The sequence below is a fragment of the Heloderma suspectum genome, chromosome 1 (genome assembly GCF_057233095.1).
Source record: "Heloderma suspectum isolate Gila_16-S chromosome 1, 16-S_ref, whole genome shotgun sequence".
Taxonomy (NCBI): Eukaryota; Metazoa; Chordata; class Lepidosauria; order Squamata; family Helodermatidae; genus Heloderma; species Heloderma suspectum.
In genome coordinates, this window is record NC_139458.1 from 301,764,946 (window position 1) to 301,785,990 (window position 21,045).

Below are 21,045 nucleotides of genomic sequence, written 5' to 3' on the forward strand. Positions count from 1 at the left end.
ATTTCTTAACTGATACAAATTCTCTGCTAAATGACTGATAAACCCCTGGCCCTAGGCCATCAAGGCCCAGGGCCTTATTTTTCTTTAATTTTGGAATGTATTTCATGATGTCTTCTTTTGTTAATAGCTCGCTTAATTTTGGATTGTCTGATGGTGAAAATCTGGGTAACTGTGTTTTTGTCAAGGAAGCTCCTGATAAAATATGGTTGTTCAACCAAAATTTGATAGTTTTAAAAATTCTTTAGATTTCTGTAAAAGTTTTGTTATCTGACTTGGGGTGCAATCCTATGCATGTTTAGACAGAGAAAAGGCCTGGCTGGGGCATGATGGGAGTTGTAGGCCTTTTCTCTGTCTCAACATGCATAGCATAGCACCCTTGATGTCTTAGCTGCCATCGGGATTGTATTTTGTCCTCATTTATTAGCTGTTTGCCATAATTTATCCTCTTTGTCCTTCTTTATGAAATATCTTTCATAAGCCAGTGCTGGACTGGGAGTCGGGAGATCCAGGTTCTAGTCCCCACTCAGCCATGGAAGCCCATTGGGTGACTTTGGGCCAGTCACAGACTCTCAGCCCAACCTACCTCACAGGGTTATTGTTGTGAGGATAAAATGGAAGAAGGAGGAGGATTATGTATGCTGCCTTGAGTTCCTTGGAGGAAAAAAGGCGGGATATAAATGAAATAAATAAATAAATAAATATATTTTCTTTTTAAGCCAGTGCTTTCTATTCTTCTCATGTCTTCACGAGAACAACTTTTTTCTGGCAACTTCTATTTGTTCATATGTGTTAACTAAATGGTCTTTTCTCTAATCTCACTACATCCCTAATCAAAAGTGTCCTATTATTTGCAGCTCAGTTATTAAAAGAACCACATATTACTGGCAAATATATCCTATAGGGTTGTAAATTGATTTGCCATGCCCCTGTTGAAAACAAAATATTCCTGAATATTCCTAAGTATTTACCATCTGTTCTTTTATGATTAGATCTAAATGCCATATCTTTTTCCATGAGCCTTGGTCTGATTTAAACTATTCAGTACTTATTAGCAAATGGCTGAGTTCAGCCTAGTTTCTATTTCAGATTAAATTCTTTTTAAACATAGACTGAGAGGAACAAACATAAAATCTCTCCTTGAATAGGAATCATGTTGGGCTGAATAGAATATGTAGTCCTTTTTTTCTGGATTTAAATCATGCTAGACATCTGCTAAACTCCAATGCTTCAACCATCTTGAGAAAGATCTTGAAGTGGTATTAATGTTGGTATTTCTTATAATGGATCTATCTTTTTGTGGTTCCATAACCACGTTAAGGTCTCCAGAGGCTATCCATTCCTTCCTCTAAAGTTCTCAGTATCCTTTACCAGATTAGTGCAAAACCAAGAGCTGGGTTGGTTTAGTGCATTGACTGATAATACATTGAGACTTATAGTCTCAAAATACCCATTAACCATGATGTATCTTCCTCTATTGGCTAGGTTCACATGATTGCGGTGGCGAAAGAATGCATCGTTGATTCTTTTCCCACCCCCCACGCGTGTCAGTCACATGACCGCATTTTATATAATTACCCATGATGCAGCACCGGTTGCCGTGTTGTCCAAACCTGGCACACAATTAATTCCTCATCTGTCCCAGGTACCCAACACAAGGTATAGATAGACACTCAAGATCAGCACTCGAATGAACAAGAAGCCTAGAGAGGGACAGAGAATTCCTATAGACCACAGCAATGCCCCTTCCCCGATCCTCAAGTCGGTGCTGGTGCTGCACCGAGTACCCAGGAGGCCACAGCTAGGAGAGACTAACCCCTCTCAGTTCTCCCACCCAGGTCTCAGTAATACATACCAGGTTGGCCCTCTCATCCACAATTAAATCATGGATGAGGGAGATTTTGTTTTGGACCCACCTGGTGTTCAGCACCACCACCACCAGACCCAAGGGCAAGCTCGTTAGGTAGTCAGGAAACATCCAGCTGGAGGATGAACCAGAAGATGGGATAGGCTTAAAGTATGTAGCCCATCTTCTCCTCAACTGGCCTGTTAATCCCCCACTGCCATACTTCTCCCTACCTGTGACCACGGTAATAGGGGTACTCCCCTCCCCCGAGATTATCCAATGAATTTCCCAGGCACATGTTAAAAGTATAAAAGAATGTAAAATTGTATAAAATAGAGAGCCCTGGCCCTCAGTGCAACAGCTAGGAAAGAGCAGGTGAATGTCTGCATTTGCTGTTCTATTCTTCCCAGCTGCTGCCCTCTGCTGCTGCTGCTGGTTGTTGGTATGCAACCTCCAAGCAGGGTGATTGAGCATCATGTGAACCTGGCCATCGTGGTTTATTACTACTACTTGAAGGTTATGCAAGGGCTGTTTAACCCTTAAATAACACACAATGGGCGGGTTCGTACAACACACCACATATTCAAAATGGCAGCCCCATGCACCCAGGACACACCACAGCTCATCATGGAATAAATAACCCACGAAGACCCAGCCATGTCATGTGAACCAGGTCAATTTCTGTTATTGCTGTAATTTTAAAGATGTGCCACTTTGCTTCTTTGTCTGATTGAGAGTGAGAGCAATGGAGAAGTATAAGAGGAAACCTGTTTTGCTGTCTGCACTTTTGTTGGCTGCCTGGAACTTAAATTGTGCCTTGCAATGTGGCTTACTTCTAAGCAGACATGCACTGAACCGAGCTGAAGTTGTCCTTTGGCTTACTTGTACTGAGATACTTATAAAGGGCGGATTTGTTGTATTTTAAAATAATTTCTAAAATGCTCTACTTTGCTGCCACTTTTGCTTTCATTGCATTGCTCTGTGACTTACTTCTGAGTAAACATGCATAGCATTGGTCTGTGGTTGCTGTGGCTTCTGTCTGAATAGCTTATGTCGTTTAGGGCACAATCCTATGCAGATAAGTGGCCGTCTCCGAACTTGGAGGGCAGGAGAAGGAGAAGCACAGAGGGGATCGTGCCCTCTGTGCTTCTCCTGCCCTGCATTTTCAGCTAGACAGCTGATTGCGGTTATGTAGCTGCAGGAAGGCGGAGTGGGGGAGGAAGCTGCTGGACAACACACAGGATGTGTCATACAGGCATTTCCTCCTTCCCCGCCCCGGAACGCCCCCTACAATGCTTCATTTTGGCCGCTCTGCACTCCTCTTCCAAGTGTGGAGCACGGAGCTATTCCGTGCTATCTGCGAGGCAGTGCGGAGGAAGGTTGGTTCCCGGAAAATCAGATATCCTATGGCCGTCTAGCCACTGACTAGCAGCCATAGGATTGCTCCCTCTGCCATATATTTTGGCAATGCCCAATAATTCTCTCTTTTTGGGAAGAGGTAATTATACAGTTAAACTTTGTATTGGAACACTCTTTAATATTTATTGATGTACATGTCCTTTTACATTATCTACCTCCTTCTTGGAAATTAATGCACAGTCAGCCAGTCAACACAAAGTGATTCTCCATGCTCTTTTAACAGCTAAAAGACTAATATTTCAACATTGGAAAGATAAATCCTGAGCTCCTATAATGCAATGATTGAAGACCTTACAATGCTTTCAGCGTTTGAATGGGTGGTATATAGACGCCACCTGCGAATGGATATTTCTTTGGATATTTGGTCTGCTTTTTTTAAAGTTTATGTATAATTCTTAGAAAGCTGTTTCTCATTCATACACACGCATTTCATATGCACACATTGAAATGGATTTATTCAAATTTCTGTAGCTATTTTTTTCTTTTCCTCTTTTTCGTTTTGTTGAAATTTCACAATACCCACCATTGGAATGCATACTCCTGAGAGCTTCTCTGAAATAGAATTTGGCCCTCAGGCTGAGAAAGGCTTGTCACCCCTGCAAGAAAACCTTCCCCTTAGTACCTCACCAATATCACAGCAGCAGGTAATTAGGCTTTAGGCCTGAGGCAAGCAGATACAGAATTATCTTAAAAGCAAACTAATATGTTCATTTTTCTTAAAGCATATTTATTTATAATGTATACCAATATAAATAATGTTAAATGTTAACAAGACAGTTCAGTAGTTATTTACGTGTGTACCATCCCTTTAAGAAAGCTATTATATCCTTAACTCATTTCCCTAATTGGGGTGGGCAACTTGTGGTCCTCCAGTTGTTTTGGCTTACGACTCCCATGATTCCTCACCATTGGCAATGCTGACTAAGGCTAATGGTGGTTGTAAGTTAAAACATCTGGAAGGCCACAAACTGCCCACCCCTGTCTTAAATGAAACTCATAAGGAAGTTATCCTTTCCCCAACTCCATTCTAATAAGCTTTCATAGAATGACACAAACAAGCCTTGAAATTCTCTCTCTGGTCAGGGACTCACTGGAAGGATACAGGGCTGAACAGTTTCCCAGCTATCACTCACAACAGACCCTGAACTTCTTGAGATGGAAAATTTCTCCCTAGTGTAGCTGGCTTACTTCAGCATTCCCTGAAGTCTTCCTTCTTGTCAGGGACTTGGACCAGGGCATGGTCAAGATGTCACAGTTGCCTCCTTTAAAATCTTCCTGAGATCAATGGCCTTGCAGTGTTACTCTGGCCAGAAACTATCCTGGACAACCATCTCCAGAGTCTTCCTCTTTTGGCTGACTCATACAGCTTCTGCCTTCAGTGATCTCACCGTTGTCTCCTATCTCTTTCTAGACTCTTCTCTGGATGTTGTCTGTCTCCACTGACCACCAAATGTCCCTGTTTTTACAGACCCTGGACTTCTTCTTCTATAGGGATTTAATGGCAGATCAAGGCCAAAAGGGCCCTATGACCACTACCTACTGGAATACGCACCACAACTAAATCTTACAAGCAGGCATGGATACCTATTAACCTTAACAAATCTCCATAGCACTTTGAAGACCATGCTTCTTAGATTCTTAACTGATCCTGGATGATGACAACATCTTCTATTGGGATTTAATGGTAGATTAAGGCCAAAAAGTTCCCATGACTGTCATCTGTTAGGAGAAAAAACAGGAACCCCCACCACACACAACTAAGTTGTACAAGCAGGCATAGAGAGCTTCAGCTATTTTGTGGTATAGAGATTAAATAAAATAAATAAATAAAATAGATGCCTGTAACTTTACAAATCTCCACAGCACTTTGAGAAATGCATTTCTAAGACTCTTAACTGACCCTGGACTACTCTGAGCCTTTTCATATGGTTCAGTCAGGTTCCTCTGACCTATGACCTACAATTACCTCAATATTCGCCAGCTGATTGACCTATAACTATGACCCAAAGAGAACCAATGGAATGGTCATAAATGATCTATCAAAACTTAACCTTTTGAATTTAATATATGAATTGACAGATCTTAACTATGAACCACAAAAGTTGCAACAGCTTCTTTCAAGGCCAATTCTACATGCGGCACATTGAATCCCTTGTCTCAGGTGGCAGAATCTGAAGGTGGTGGATTATAGGCATGCTGCCTCCCCTGCCAGTCCCTGAACCTCTGAAAAGGAAAGTGTCTCAGTAGAGGTGCAACTGCCCAGTTGAGTTCCAGCACCCACAGTTCTTTTCCTGCACATAGGGCTGGAGAGAGAAATCTGGACCTTTTTCTTTCCACCTATCCACATTTGCTCCTACAGGCTGCTCTGGTGTGCTACTCTCCCCTTTTAATTGGTTGACACAGGACGAAGAGATGGCGTGCTGTTTACTGGTGGCAATGGAAGAGGCTGGGAGCTGAGTCGCATGGTACTTACCTGTTTGCTATGGCAGTGACAGCAGCAGTGTGCTTGCTTATTCATTCCAGTTTCATCTGTCCACCCACAGCTTATTCAGGCAGCATGCAGCTCGTAGGCAGCAGCAAGTATAGGGAGGAGGTAGGGAAGCGTGTGCTTGGGCATGTGAATTTGCAATTCTACATCCACTTGAATCCCCCCCACCCAAATCCTTTAGAAACCAGTATTCTAGGAGTCAAATAATCTTGCAGGCTGAAGACTTTTAAGAAGAAATTCCCCAGCAGATTGTGAAATCTACTATGTATGTTTTTAAAAGGATGCCTCTGTTTTTTAATGACTTGTATTTTTACAAGCTGCTTGAGAGCAGAATATATGGAGGTTGGTTTGCAGATGGATATGATTTCAAGCCGAGTGTGGAGCCACACCACTTCAAAACTTTGGTGGTGGGTTGTTGTTCAGTCGTTCAGTCGTGTCCGACTCTTCGTGACCCCATGGACCATAGCACGCCAGGCCTTCCTGTCCTGCGCTCTCTCCCGGAGTGTGCTCAAGTTCATATTCATTGCATCGGTGATGCTATCTAGCCATCTCATCCTCTGCCGTCCCCTTCTCCTTTTGCCTTCAGTCTTTCCCAGCATCAGGGTCTTTTCCAGTGACTCTTCTCTTCACATTAGGTGGCCAAAATACTTGAGCTTCAGCTTCAGTATCTGTCCTTCCAATGAGCACTCAGGGTTGATTTCCTTTAGGATGGACTGATTTGACCTCCTTGCAGTCCAGGGGACTCGTAAGAGTCTTCTCCAGCACCACAGTTTGAAAGCATCGATTCTTCGGCGCTCAGCCTTCCTTATAGTCCAGCTCTCACAGCCATACATTATACATACATTATACATACATTACTACTGGGAAATTGGTGGTGGGAGAGGACTGCAAAGAGCAATGCACAGAGTACTTCCCCTGCTACCTCTCAGCATCCTCTTTGCACTGTCTTATATAGAACAATCTAGATCAGCGGTCCCCAACCTTTTTGGCACTAGGGACCGGTTTCGTGGAAGACAATTTTTCCACGGACTGCGGGGGGGATGGTTTCGCTGGAGGATATGCGTCCCTGTTGCGTCCCTGCAGTAATAGGCTATGTAAAGATTTACGTAGCCTATTACTTGAAGAACAGGCACGCAAATGGCGTCCATGTAGCGGACGCCATTTGCGTCCCAGTGGCCGGAAGTCCACCAGTGGCTGGAGCTGGCCAGCAGCTCCGTGGACTCGCTGTGGAGCGGAGCCAGCCGGGGCCGGCGAGGATTCTGGGGGGGAGGGACGGATCGCACACCCCTACTATGGCCCGGTTCCTAACAGGCCACAGACTGGTCCTGGTCCGCGGCATAGGGGTTGGAGACCCCTGATCTAGATGACATGGAGCTAGGGATGGCGGATAATTTCTCCCCGAAACTTCGGGGGGCCGAGCGCCAACGTGTTCGGCCCCCTGAACAAGTTTCGGGGAGAAATTCTCCGCCCCCCCGCCCCCCCCCGGACGGGACTTACCTTTGGCGAATGTCCCTCCCGGCAGCGGATCCGGCCGGCGGTTCGTCGGGTCTTTGTCCGGGGCGGGAGCGGCAGCCGGTCTTTCGACCGGCTGCCGCCGCCGCCATTCCAATAAAAGAAAAAAAAAACAAAGCGCCCCTGTGATAGGCTATGTGACGATTAACGTAGCCTATCACGGCTAGATCTGCAAAGTCAGCCGTGATAGGCTACGTAAATCGTCACGTAGCCTATCACGGGTGACTTTAAAAAAAAAAAAAAAGCGCGTACGGATAATGGTGGCCCCCGTAGGGAGCCGCCATTCCCGTTCCTTATTTGGTTGCTGTAGTCTACGTAAAGATTACGTAGACTACGGCGAAAATAAGGGCAACGCTATTTGCGTTGCCCTTATTTTCGCCGTAGTCTACATAAAGATTTACGTAGACTACAGCGACCAAATAAGGAACGCGAATGGCGGCTCCCTATGGGGGCCGCCATTAGCGTACACTTTTTTTTTTTTAAGTCACCCGTGATAGGCTACGTGACGATTAACGTAGCCTATCACGGCTGACTTTGCAGATCTAGCCGTGATAGGCTACGTTAATCGTCACGTAGCCTATCACAGGGGCGTTTTTTTTTTTTTTTAACTTTTAATTTCGCGGCCGGGCAAGGCGAGGCGCCTCCTCCCCAGGCTGCATTTCGGCCGGGCGAGGCGGGAAGCCTCCCCCCTGGCCTGAATTTCGGCCGGGCGAGGTGGGAAGCCTCCCCCCCTGGCCTGAACTTCGCGGGGGGAGCAGCGAAGCGCCTCCCCCCCACTGCGAAAAGCTGCGAGACCAGGTAAGTGACTTTCATGCACCCCTACTTGGAGCCTTTACCTCCACAGAACGTATATAGAATGTTTACCTATGTTCATATTCATTTGTGTCTTGCCAAGGTCTGTCTTGTCAAACCATTTTTGGAGCTTTTATAGCATTTCAGACTGTACCCTGCAAAGCCTGAAAGTAGCCCCCAGAAGCATGACTGTGGTGGGTGCCTATGAGATTTGCATGAGTAATATAATACATACACACATGCACAGATACCTGGCGCAGTTTAGTAGCTGATTTTAAAAGCTGTATTTAATACTGAGTTGGGTTGTCATGAAAGAGCAGAAAACCGCTAGACATCCAATTTATTATTATTGCATTTTTACTGACAGGAGAGCTGTTTGTTGGGTCTTCTGCCAAAATAACTTGATGGGGAGGGGGGGAACTGCACCATCTGCTACTTTACCTCAGGGAGCAAAATCTCAGGTTGGCCCTGGCTTCTTTTTAGCAACTGACAGATATGGGATGCCCACAGTAAACTTAGAATACATTGGGCCAGTTCACACAATATGGCACGGCACGAGTGGGAGAGATTGTGCCTGCCACTTCCACTGTTCCTTAGCAGTCCATGATCAGCTCCACTGTAGGTTGCTTAGCGTGCCATCCAAACCCATTGCTTAACGACTTAACGACTGAACAACAACAACAAGGAGAAGCAGAAATGGCGGGTGCACTGCAGGCAGTGCATCTGCTCTCTCCTGCTTGTGTACATGTTGTGTCATGCAAACTGAGCCAGCTAAAACTGACCTTTTCACCTCTTACTGTTAGTGTTACAGTTCTTTACAAGTAGGTTACCTTTGAAAACGTAGGTAGGCTTTCTGCTGACAAAGGCCAGGCATTCCACTCCAACCACTGCAATAGAACACTCATGTTCCCTTTTGCTTTCCAGATCCACACCCTGGATGCATGGAGCAGAACAACCAACCAATGAAAGTATGTGGTTCCGCTGCAACCTGCAAGGGAGAAAATGTGTGTATGGTTACAGTCAGTAACTTCTCCTCCCCGCACCCTTATCAGGCTGACCACTCAGATGGTACCACTCCCTCTCTTCTCTCACAAGCACTTGTTATGCATCCAGGTCCAGGTACCATGTATTCCAAAGCTGACTCTTATTCATAGCCCTCAGTGTCTCCCTTTGTTGTCCACAGGCCACTCTCCCGCAGATACAGGATCCATCCCACACCCAATTCCTTACAGATCAGGAAGGAGCCCACCCCATAACCAGCAGCCATGAGCATGATGCTTCTAGCTGCTCCTCCGTGCAGCTGCCAACGAGCAACAGAAGTCCTGCTGGGTGGACTGGCAACCCCTTACATGTATCTTTATCTTTGTAGGATCTATTCAGTCCCTTGAGCTGTTCATTAAAGACTATCAATATCTCACATGTGTTGTTTCTGTCTTTGATAGGAGGTTAGTCCCAGTGCTCCCTGGCTTCAGCTGGCCTTAAAATAACAGAACACCACTTGTTGTCACCAATCGTTCCCAGCTAAGACCACTCAAACATATTATCAGTGATCTACAACCCATCCTGGGCAATGACACTTCCCTCTCACTGGCCCTGGGTGGTAGGCCTGTACTTGCTTACAGAGAGCCCCCAACTCACCACCACCACCACATCTCACAATGGAGATGCAGACACAGGAACCAGATCCTGTGGCAGACCCAGATATTAACTCTGTCCACATATCTACGCTGGCAACAATAGTTATTCAGTCGTTAAGTCGTGTCCGACTCTTCGTGACCCCATGGACCACAGCATGCCAGGCCTTCCTTCCAGGCTCTCTCCCGGAGCGTGCTCAAGTTCATGGCAACACTATTACAGGACCTAATAATGCCATCCACAATATCGGGTTCATACATCATGCGATACATGCCATCATTTGCCAGCAGTGCCCCACTGCACTCTACAAAGGACGAATGGGCCAGTCTCTACTCAAAAGAATAAATGGTCACAAATCTGACATAAGGAATGGCAATGTTCAGAAACCAGTGGGGTAACATTTCAACCTCTGTGAATGACTTAGGGCACAATCCTATGCATGTTTAGACACAACGAGTCCTACAACTTCCAGCATGCCCCAGCCAGCACGGCTGGTTGGGGAATGCTGGGAGTTGTAGGACTTTTTTCTGTCTAAACATGCATAGGATTGCTCCCTTAAAGTGGCTATTCTTGAACAAAGGAATTTTAAAGACAGATACCAATGTAAGGTTGCCAAAGTACAATTAGTTAAGAATTTCAGCTCTATTTCCTGTGGTTTGAATAGGGGCAAAAGTGTTTTTTTTTTAATCATCATACTACATACGTTAATCAGTTCACCATTGAAAAGATGTCTGTTAGCACCCAACGTTTTGTGAATAGCAACAGTTATGGTGATAATCAATGCACTTTGCTGTATTTCAGTTTTGCTTTTCTATATGTTAAAAGAAACATATTTTCTTTTATGTTTTATGTTCTTTTATGGCTCGCCATTACAATGATTGTGTTATTGCCTAACAACTATGAATGGCATCTGTTAAGATGATTATCACTGTCTGTAGTTCTTTACATTTCAATCCCTTCCAACAATACCATTTACATCTTTCTCCCCTACCTCGCCAATTTCAGGTTGACCCTTCAAGCATCTGAAGCTAATGCCTGAGAAAATACATTTGTTAGTCTTTAAGGCGTCCCAAGGACAGGAAGGCCTGGCGTGCTATGGTCCATGGGGTCACGAAGAGTCGGACACGACTGAACGACTGAACAACAACAACAAGGCGTCCCAAGGCTCTTCGTTGTTTTTGCTGCTACAGACTACGTGGCTACCCTGCTGGAAAATGCTTGGCGTTGTGATACTAGAGGCTGTCTCCTTATAATATGTCCCACTGAGAATGCCAAGTCTGAATGAGTGCATTCTCCTAGCAACCCCCATGCCCCACTCGACAACAGAGGTAACCTCCACGAGGTTGCCCAGAGGTACAATCTTTATATGCCTACTCGGACGGAGGTTCCATTGTTTTGACTGGCACTTACTCCCAGTTAAGGGCGTTTATAGGATTGCAGGCTTAAGCTCAGTCCTTAGAATCGACCTCACAACGCACTTCTGGGTAAACGCGCACCGGTCCGCCTCTTACTCCTTCAGCGCCAGCCTAGGCAGCCACGGGCTTTATTTGATGGCTTATTTTGCTTCCGGACTGGAGGCTGGCAGGCTGCTGAGTTTTTAACGCTCATAAACAAAGCCGGAAAGCAGCTTGGGGATAACCTGCTCCTCACGCTGCTCTGAACTTCCCTTCGCGTTCGCTCAGAGCCCGCCGCCCTTCCCTTCCTCACACCTTCCGCCAACTCCCCGTTCTCAGCCCCCTTCCTATGACGTCATCCCCCTCCCCCCGGGGAACGTTCTTTCGCGTCATCCCCTCTTTGCCGCTCTAGCGGCACGGGACTGAATTGCACCCAGGCCCCGCCTCCTTAGGTTGCGCGGAACGGAGGGCCCAGGCGGCACGATGGGCCGGGCCTCGGTGCGTCATTAAAGCGCGCGTTCTATCGGCTGGAGGGTCGGCGGCGGCGGAGCGATGCGAGGTGGGCGGTGCGGTCGCCTTCGCGCTCACCCCTGAAAGTGGCTGCCGTCATTTTATTGCAGGGAAGCGGCGGGAGAGAGCGGCCCGTCCCCTCGCTCACCGAGTGATTCTCCAACCAGCAGTTGGACGCATCTCCTTTCAGTTTACTGAGCTGGCCAATCACGAGCCAGTTGGCGAAATTCAAACACAGGAGAGCGGTTCCTCCTCCCCGCCCGCTTCCCTGCAGCGTTGCGGGAGAGAGGAAGCAACAGCACGTTAGCGGTGAGTCCGACCTTCCCCGGCCTTGTCAGTGGTCTGGCAGCGGGTGAGGGGAACGGCTCAGCTTCCGCCTTCGTGAGCCCGCGAATATCTGGCCTGTTAGCCAGCATTCGAGCCAGGAGACGTTCGTTTCCCTGCAGTATCTGTCAGAGAGGCCTGGGCGGGGGGCAGGGGCGCCCTATGCCAGAGAATTGGGGTGTGTGTGCTGCCCTGGCTGCCAAAAATACCCCCACGGCGGCGCCGCCGCCCCGTACGAGGCCAGAGCAGGGAGAGTTTTAACGGGAGCGGAGCATTATTTTACACGCATGCGAAGAAATCAAGTACCCGGTGGGCGGGTGGGATCCTTTCAAAATGTTATGTACTTCTACATCTATCGGGGTTGGGTTGCCAGCACCGGTGGCGTCCAGAATTAGAGGGATAGATATAGATTTAAAATGTGTGTGTTGATTTTATGGTAATTGATTTACTGGTTATATTGTTTTCCCCACCCTGGGAATATTCTGTTGAAAGGTGGGCTATACAGGCTATCTGTATGAAACTTACATTAGTCTATTTAGGGTGCAGTCTACGCATGTTTAGACAGAAAAAAAAGGCCTTCAACTCCCAGAATGCCCAAGCCAGGCATATGGCTGGGGGATGCTGGGAGTTGTAGGACCTTTTTATCTGGCTATACATGCATAGGATTGTACCCTTAGTTCAGTATTGTTGATACTGACTAGCACCAGGTCTGCAGGTTTTCAGACAGGACCCTTTTTCCAGCCTTACGTGGAAATGCCAGGGGTTGAAACCGGGATTTTATGAATCTAGGGTATATGCTCTACCACTGGGCTGCAGCTCTTCCCCGTTCTAAACAAATGAAATATAAAGACCTTTTTTTCTTGTTTTCTTCTAATGTAGGGAATTCAGTGCTTAAAATCTTTGCCATCTTCTGTTTTCTGGGGTAAATTAAAAACAAAGCCATAAGTTATTCTTCTAAAATTATAGTTTATGTCAATAGGATTTCAATGTAGATGAGGAAGCTGGGGGTGGAGAGCCCTTCTACTTTTAAGGTGTGTCCTTCTTGTGTTGGTTGCTCTGTATGTTGTCTCTGTGGCTCATGGCTATAAAGGATTAGGTATTCAAACAACTAATATTCCAGGATGTAATCTTCCTAAGCCTGCAGCCTAACCACAGTTAAATAGGTAACAAATTTCATTTCAATAATTGGGACTGCCTTCCAAGTAAACAATATTGTTGGCAAGGAAACAATCTCTCAAATGGTTGGCAAGGAAACAAACTCTCAAAGCTTGCTTTGGCTCTCTGCTGTAGAAATGGCACGTGTGTAAGTAGATCCACTCCATTAGTACAGCTCAATTGTTTACTGGAATTATAAGTATATCCTTGTAGTCAATAGGAGAGTTTCAAATATTCCCACTCCAGAAACAGTTGACAAACTGTTGCTTGAAGGGAGTTGCTGAGGTAAGATATAGCACCACTGTGCAGATGAAACTAGATTTTTTTACTGTTCCTCTGAAGCTTAACTAACTTGCGTAGTGACAGACAGTACTTTAATTTCCACACAAACACCTGTCATGTATCTTAAGCCTATTCATATTTACTCAGAAGTCAGTCCCAATGCTCTCTCATAATACTAGAACCCAGGATCATCCCACGAAGCTGACTGGTGGGAGATTCAGGACAGATAAAAGGAAGTACTTCTTCACATAGCGTATAGTTAAACTATGGAATTCACTACCACAAAATGTAGTGATGGCCACCAATTTGGATGGCTTTAAAAGGGGATTAGACAAATTCCTGGAGGAGAATGCTATCTATGGCTACTAGTGCTGATGGCTGCAGTATCAGAGGCAGTATGCTGATGTATACCAGTTGCTGGGGAACATGGGTGGGAGGGCACTGTTGCATTCGTGTCTTCCTTGTAGTTCCCAGTCGACAGCTGGCTGGCCACTGTGTGACTAGAATGCTGGACTAGATGGACCCTTGGTCTGATCCAGCATAGCTCTTATGATTCACTCTCCAAGTAAGGATGCATTGAATAATGGTTGAAGTTTTTCTGGAGACTACTTTGGCTGTAATTCCTTTGCATACTTCCCATTAAATTCAGTGAGATTTACCTCTGAGTAAGCATGTTTAGGATGGTGCTGATAGTCTGAAAACAGAATACTGCTGACTTTGCTAGCTGTTGGAGTGTAAGGCATAAGTTGTTAAAAATTAAGGTACAGCTTGTCAATTGTGTGTGGAGAATAGGCATTGTCCCAAGTAAGTATAACTAGGGCAGCAGCCTATTTCTTCTTATAGTAATACTTTTTATCTGGAGTCAGAGGGCCACTCAGCTAGGATTGCTTCTTCTTGGCTTTTCAAAATTGAGTTACTGCCCACCACTTTGGTGTGCTTATCAGCTAAGGGAAAAATGCTGTGATATTTTGGCTGCTTTTCCTGGACCTTGAAAGCCTGGGGAAGCAACTGGGATAGCTTTGTATTATGTGTTGCAATTCTGTGTTGCTCTTTCCTTGAGTTGGAAAGAATATTGCAGAACAACCTTGTTTCAGAAAACGCTGCAGTGGTGTGATGGGGTACTAGATGTGATTCAAGTACTCATAAATGTGGGTAAAGATAAGAGTGATGTACAGGGTCTATGCAAAAGTGTCAAGTAAAATAGAAATTGAGTCTTTAGTATGTATTTTCTGAACAGAAATAGACCACTACAAAATTACAGAACTAGATCACTACAGAATTATTCATGTAATTTCTTCGGCTCAGGCAAAAAAGGATGCGATTCATAGTTTCATCTCAAAGGGGTGGGGAACATTGCTCCTTTTGCCAGAAAATAAATAGTACAACATTCAACATTATGTTCACTTAATAGCACAGTAGAATCATACATAACATCGCTATATGTGGGTGGAAGATAGGAATTGGGCTGGCCATCTGAAGAAGTAAACAGATGATAGTTAGACAGGCCACTAGTTTCAGATAGTGAGGGTGGGGCTAGTTGAAGAACACCTGTTCTTACATGGGCATGGTTGTCAGGACCTTGGACAAGAGGTGTTAGTGAGCTGTCTTGCCTGCCCTTGACAGAGACAGAAGAAAAGTGTTCACATCTATGTCTTATAATGTGAGGGTGGGTGCAGGCTGAGCAAGGCTTTGGCCCTCCCTGGAATGCGAAGGCACTGACCTAGTTTGCTTGTAATGGCAATTCATGGGTTGCTTAACTCATGAATTGGTAGGGCTGTGAGCAAGGGAGCGAGCGATTCCTGGGAACTCGTCACTTCCACGTTTAATCAGCTTTAATTAGGAACCTAGGAATTCCTGGGTTGTTTGATGTGATGTTCGAGCACAGAACTATGGGTTGTTGTAGAATTAAACAGCCCAGAGCTTAACCCAACAACAAACTATGAATTGGCACTATGAGCGAACTATGACATTGGATGGTGTGTTAAAGTCTGTTTGCTTCTCTCCCTCTCTCAGGGATCAGAAATGGTGGTCGGTTGTTCACCACCATATCCATTGACAAGGAACGCAAAGCTGTCCACAGAAGGAGGAGAGCTGCATTTGTAGGTTATAGAGGAGCCAATGCACAAAGCAAAATATAGGACTCTGTATAGACATATTTCCTGCCTTCACTTTAAGAAGCATATGAAATGCCTTGGTGGATCAAATCCTGTTTCCCATAGTGGCCAATGAGATGTTTCCAGGAAGCTCATAATTAGGGCTTGAGTGCAAAATCCTCCCCCACTGTTGCCTTGCAGGAAATTATATTCAGAGGAACACTGCTTCCGAATATTGAAGTTTCATACAGCTGTCGCGACTAACAGTCATTGATAGATCTATCCTCTATGAATCTGTCTAATCCTCTTTTGAAGGGAGCTAAGCTAATGACCACCATTATATCTTGTGGCAGTGAATTTCGTGCATGTGTTGTGTGAAGTTTTGTGTGTGTGTGTGAGATTGAGAGGATGACAGCTTTGAGAGGGTGGCAGCACTATTCAGTGGTGTGGCACAAATATTCCTTGAGTTAGTCATAGATGGCAGTCTTAGATCCTGTGTTAGATAGGAGTACACCTTCTCCCAAGACTCAGTCTGCGGTGAGACTGGCGCTCCAGCCTTATATGATGGAATATGGTTTAATGCTTGGAGAATTTCACATCCTGCTGACAGAGTATACTTTTATTTCACCAGTTCACCATAATTGCTTTACATTAGGCTATTTTTTTATTTCTACAACTTTAGTATGTCAAAGATTGCAATACTGACACATTGGTAGTGTCAGATCATACCCTAGTATGTTTGGAACTGCAATTTTCTGATACTCCTAGGGCCCCCGGTCTTTGGCATTTTAACATTTCATTTCTTAATGATGAGAAGTCTTCTAGCTCCTTTGCGTTTAGAGGAAATTATGAATGCAATAATGAAGATGAAAACTGGGAAATCACCTGGACTGGATGGATTCCCAATTGAATGGTATAAAACATTCTCTCATTTTTTTGGCCCCAAAGTTGTATCGCCTCTATAACCATATTTTTGAAGTGGGCTCCCTTTCTTCATCGTTAAATGATGCTTATATTACTGTGGTTCCTAAGCCAGGCAAGGACCATACCTATTGTGTAAACTATCGACCTATATCATTAATTAATGTAGATATCAGAATATTAACAGCAGTCTTGGCCAATAGATTACAACAGGTCATGGCTGTATTGGTTTGACCAGACCAGGTGGGATTTATTAAAAATAGACAGGGGGATGATAATCTTAGATTAGTTGTTGATCTGGTTGCTTTAAGCGCTGAAAGAACTGATCAGGTGGCCATCATTTTCCTGGATGCAGGAAAGGCCTTCAACAAAATTCACTGGAAATTTATTTTTACTACATTGACTAATTTTGGTTTTCCTATAGAATTTTTGAAATGGGTTAACATTTTATACTCAGCTCCTAGAGCGAGAATAATGACCAGTGGTTTATTTTCAGCTTTGTTTTTTTTACTAGGGCAGGGCACCAAACAAGGTTATCCACTTTCCCCATAGATATTCAATTAATGTTTGGATCCCTGGCGTGTGCTATTAGACAAAATAATAGCATACATGGATTTAGAGTGGCTAGGTAGCTGGCCAGATGGGCAGCCAATAAATCGAATAAATACATAAATAAATAAATTTGTCCATTTTGGATTAGAATTTAAAACTAATTTTTATGCTGATGATCCTTTTGTTTATATCGAGACTCCAGTTGTCATTTCCAGCTTTGATTAAATTGATTAATACCTTTGGTGAATTGTCTAGCTATTCAATTAATTGGTCAAAGACGGAAATAATGCCAATTGGACATAGGATATACTCTAGTGAATTAGCCAATTGGCAGTTTCAATGGTGCCCAGAGTTCATTACTTATTTGGGAATAATTATTCCTAGAGATATATCTCAAATGATTAGTTTAAATTTAAACAAATTGATAACTGATATTTTACGAGATATGGATAGATGGGAATCTTTAAAGTTGAGTTTATGGGGTAGGTGAATACACTTAAGATGAATACCACACCTTGACTTATTTATGTTATGCGTGGGATCCCTATATTTATACCTGGCAAATATTTCCAAAAACTCAATGTTTTCATTTGTAAATTCTTTTGGGGTTCCACTCCACCAAGAATATCTTTAAAAAGGATACAACTTCCAATTAATGAAGGCGGGTTTGGTTTTCCGGATCTAGCTATGTACCACCGGGCCTATTTGTTGAATAAATTTTGGTCTTTTCCATTCAAATTAGATTTTCCTCCTTGGTCATTATTGGAGTCTTCTTGTCTGGAGCCTCTCTTTAAATGGAAGGCGTTAGGTTCTCGGCATATTAAGGTAGACAGAGCTCCTCCCGCAGATTTGGCAGTTAGGGAAGTTTGGCGCATAATGTCATGTCAATTACAGTTTGATCCATTTTCCCATGCTAAATTGAGTGTATGGGGAAATCCAGATTTAAGAATTGGCAAGAAAATGTTTTTATGACGGACCTGGACAGATAAGATCTCTAGATCAGTTAGTGGGGGGTGATGATGAGTTTTTGTTATTTTCAACTTTGCGAGATCAATTTGATCTGCTGGCTACAGCAGAATGGCAGTACTTGCAATTGAAACATTTGTTGGTATCTAGATTCAGTCTTGCTGCTTTTACTGCCTCGGAGTCTCCTTCGCTATTGGAAATACTTATTGAAGCTCATCAGATGTATTGACTTCTGATTCATGTTTATAAACATTTATTAATGAATAAATATGATACAAGTGGTTTATAGCAGGAATGGAACAGGGAATTGGAACGTCTTATTTTGCTTAATCAATGGACTGCCATTTTGGTGTCTGTATCAGACATTTCAATGGATCTTCGGTTACACTTTATTCAGCAAAAGCTCTTGTTTCGGGTCTATTGGATGCCACAATGTCTTTTTAGTAAAGGCTTGTCAAATTTGGCTAATTGTTGGAGGTGCAATGCAGTCAATGCTTCTTTTATTCATATGTTTTGGAAATGCCCAATGGCCGCCTCCTTTTGGGAGGAAGTCATTGTATGGATAAACTTTGTATTGGAAAGCTCTTTAATATTTACTGATGTAAATGTTGTATTAAACTTTTTCCCTCACTCTTGGAATGTAACTCATGGTCAGCGTAAATGGATTTTTCACGCCCTTTTGGTTGCTAAAAGACTGATACTGCGATATTGGAAGGATAAAAGCTCATTGCCTATAACGCAATGGACTGAAGACTTAACAACGCTAGCAACGTTTGAAAGACTTGTATATAGGCGTAACATGCAAATGGACTTTATGTGGATATTTGGTCTGCTTTTACTGAAGTTTATGTGTAACCTGTTTTTCCCCCTTTTTCTTTCTTGAATATTGTAATATTAGAAACAGGATTTTTGAACATGTTGCTGTATTTTATTTTTATTTCGTTCTTTTTTTTTAGGCTGTATGTTTCCAGTTTATTTTGTTTTGTAAAAATCCACAATAAAAGATTGGGGAAAAAAGAATTCGTTATAGTTGGTGGAAGTGCGGCTCACAGACTGTGCAGTCTTGAATTTTGTGGCCTTTACTGCCCTATTGTTTACATTCTTCCTCATCACCTGATACCGGTAGAAAAATGCATCTGCAAACTGAAAAAAAGGCTTTGACACCTGTCAAAATGAACTCTAGTCCATGCATGTTTATGCCACATCATACCTGTTGTGCTGCAAGACAATTTGTTTCTGTTGCAGCAATCTAACATGGCTACCACCCTAGAATAAAAAAGTACAGTGTGTCATCAGGAAATGTGCCAATTGAGATAGAAAAAATGCTTGTGTGCTTCCAAACTCTTACAAGTCTGTATTTGCTCAAGATGCTGGGATCACTTGAAAGTGAGGGAGTGGTTTGTTTAAAAAACTATCCAGTTCACTCAGTGGAGCAAACTGAGCAAAATCCTTTATTGCCAATGGGTAAAGTTGTACAACTTTCTCGTATTGTAATTTAAAATGTTTGAGGCTTCCCCTTGCGTCTGTGTGAATGAGATTTGGGGCATTGGGTCTAGGTGTTGATATAACACAGTGGGTGGTTCTTAATTCTCCTTATGTGAGAGTGTGGGAAATCTTTGCCTGTTAAGGGCAATTCTGTAACTAGCTATATGTAAGCTTGGTCCTTTGGGACTAATTTCAAGGGATTATTTAAGGTTGTTCCCTTAGTGCTTTGTGTTTTATGAGTACATTTCCATCTAAGATTGTATGAGCCTACTATTGCCATTTTCCTTTCAGTAGTTTCATTTCAAGTGGTAGTGGAGATGCTCTTTATAGGACCGTGTTAGGCTTATCCTTGTTGTCTTCCCTCAGCCTGAACAAAACCAAATGAGTGTAGTATTTTCTCAGCCAGTATGTTAAGCTTCTTCACTTAGAAAAATAATTTCTTGGCTTACTCTGGCTAAATACCACAGTAAATGATAAACTTTATCTGTGATCTCTCAGCAGGCCTTGGCTACTTTAACCACTATTCAGAAAATGTTTTCCACCAAACTCTTAGTTCAGTATCTAACACAGACATGCCCAACTTGTGACCCCCAAAGCTACATTTAGTAAATTGGAGCTTGATAAGCCTGTCGGGGATGCAAAACCAGTGTGGTTGTCAAGCATCTGCCAGGCTGCAATACAGAGTTAATGGGCTGCATTTAGCTTAGTGGATGGCAAGTTGTATAGACACAGTTTAACATTTTTCTTGACAGGCTTATTATACATATTTTTAAAAATCATTCCCACACTATTCTTGGTGTTCATAATCATTGATTCTTATTCTATTCGCAGTGTGTGACATGAGAATTTCTTCACCCATTCCTTTCAAAATCAGAGTCTGATCAGATAAAAGAGTGCCCTAAAGACTTTGCTTTGTAGAGTGTAGCAAAATAGTTACATCTGACCTAAATTACAAGTGTAATATTGCTTATAGGCATTTGATGTTCTGTTAATCAAATACCTGTTTTATTTATTTATTTATTACATTTCTATAGCGCCCCAAAGCCGATGCTCTCCAGACAGGAGCTTATTAGGTTCTAATTGACTAAATTTAGCTTGGTGGGTCATAACTTGCGCATGTCTGTGTTGGATCCTGAACTTGGAGTTAGGTGGGAAGCATTTCTTGAATAGTGGTTAAAATAGCCAAAGCCTAAAATAGCCAAAGCCTATTTTTGATCAAACATAAAGGTTAATCATAAAACATATCATTAACTTACTGATGGATTTTCTCAAACTTCTTTGAAAATGCCCCTCCTGTAAATGTATTCCATGTTAGCTTTCTGCCTCCACCCCAAATGAATTGTCTGTTTCATCTAGGAGTGTATAGAGATCCTTGCTCACAATTGTGTACATACAGGCTGTTGATGAATGTGAGGATCTGTAGACTGGGGATCCATCTAATCCAGTCCTTGCCTTTGAAGAAGACTAAAATGGGACCTGAACATCTGTAGAATAAAGTGGCAGGTCTTCCTAAATCAGACTAGGATGAGGGAGCAAGTGTGCTAGCAGTAGCCCTTGCAGATCCAATGTGGTGGATCCTCTGCTAAGGAGAAGGCAGTCCACCAGTGTCTTGCCTGGTGGTGTGGGAAGGCTGTCCTTGCCTTGAGAGGCCATCCATACCTGGACATATCTTAT

General features: G+C 43.6%; 2 protein-coding genes across 4 annotated transcripts in view; one reads left to right on the forward strand and one right to left on the reverse strand.

Moving 5' to 3' along the window:
• The window catches only part of ELOVL4 (ELOVL fatty acid elongase 4), a 101,417-nt gene extending 90,005 nt beyond the window's left edge, over positions 1-11,412 (reverse strand). The window contains exons 1-2 of the mRNA XM_084826979.1: positions 11,100-11,412; positions 8,885-9,042 (exon numbers count right to left, since the gene is read on the reverse strand). The gene's annotated coding sequence lies outside the window, so the exon portion shown is untranslated. The remainder of the gene's footprint in view (positions 1-8,884; positions 9,043-11,099) is intronic.
• A 451-nt stretch (positions 11,413-11,863) lies between these two features.
• Positions 11,864-21,045, forward strand: part of TTK (TTK protein kinase) — a 62,652-nt gene continuing 53,470 nt past the window's right edge. For all 3 annotated transcript variants that reach the window (XR_014786605.1, XM_084826977.1, XM_084826975.1), the window contains exon 1: positions 11,864-11,902. The gene's annotated coding sequence lies outside the window, so the exon portion shown is untranslated. The remainder of the gene's footprint in view (positions 11,903-21,045) is intronic.